Here is a 537-nt window from a genome sequence, read left to right on the forward strand (position 1 = left end):
CGTGTGAATACTAGCTGATTGTACTTTGACACTTTAGCAATTAACAGATAACATAATGATGATAACACAATTCAAGGTATCCAAGAACATTTTTTGATACCGTCTAAATTGCGGTTAGTTTCAAATGCATCAAAAACATCTTATTACAGTTATGATTTAGAAATGAATCTTTGACTGCAAACATGCATTCAACAATTGCAATGTCTAATCTGGTCTAAAGAGCAAAAGAAGCTTACCTAAACGGAAGAGTAACCCACTAGCGGTGTGTTTCGTCTTTGCAGTAACTGGAAAAGTAAAACACACTGGAGGAAAAATTCCTTGTACGCTGAACACGGAGCTTGCTTATCTACCACTTTTTGGAAAAGTATGAAGTTAACCAAGGCAGCTAACACTCTTGATAATGGCAATGAAGACGAAATCAAACCTAGTTTGTTTTCCCATCCGTTTAGGTATAGCTATTTATTCAATTGCGGGGACATTCTTTGCGTGGAGTGTATAAAAGTGGGTCTTGAAGAAAGTCGACAAGGTCAAGAAGAC

At 36.9% G+C, this 537-nt stretch overlaps 1 protein-coding gene across 1 annotated transcript in view; it reads left to right on the forward strand.

Annotated features, from left to right (window-relative positions):
* Positions 1-537, forward strand: part of LOC131878228 (uncharacterized) — a 28101-nt gene that overhangs the window by 26816 nt on the left and 748 nt on the right. The gene's annotated exons all lie outside the window — the stretch shown is intronic.

The sequence above is a fragment of the Tigriopus californicus genome, chromosome 3 (assembly GCF_007210705.1).
Source record: "Tigriopus californicus strain San Diego chromosome 3, Tcal_SD_v2.1, whole genome shotgun sequence".
NCBI classification, from domain to species: domain Eukaryota; kingdom Metazoa; phylum Arthropoda; class Copepoda; order Harpacticoida; family Harpacticidae; genus Tigriopus; species Tigriopus californicus.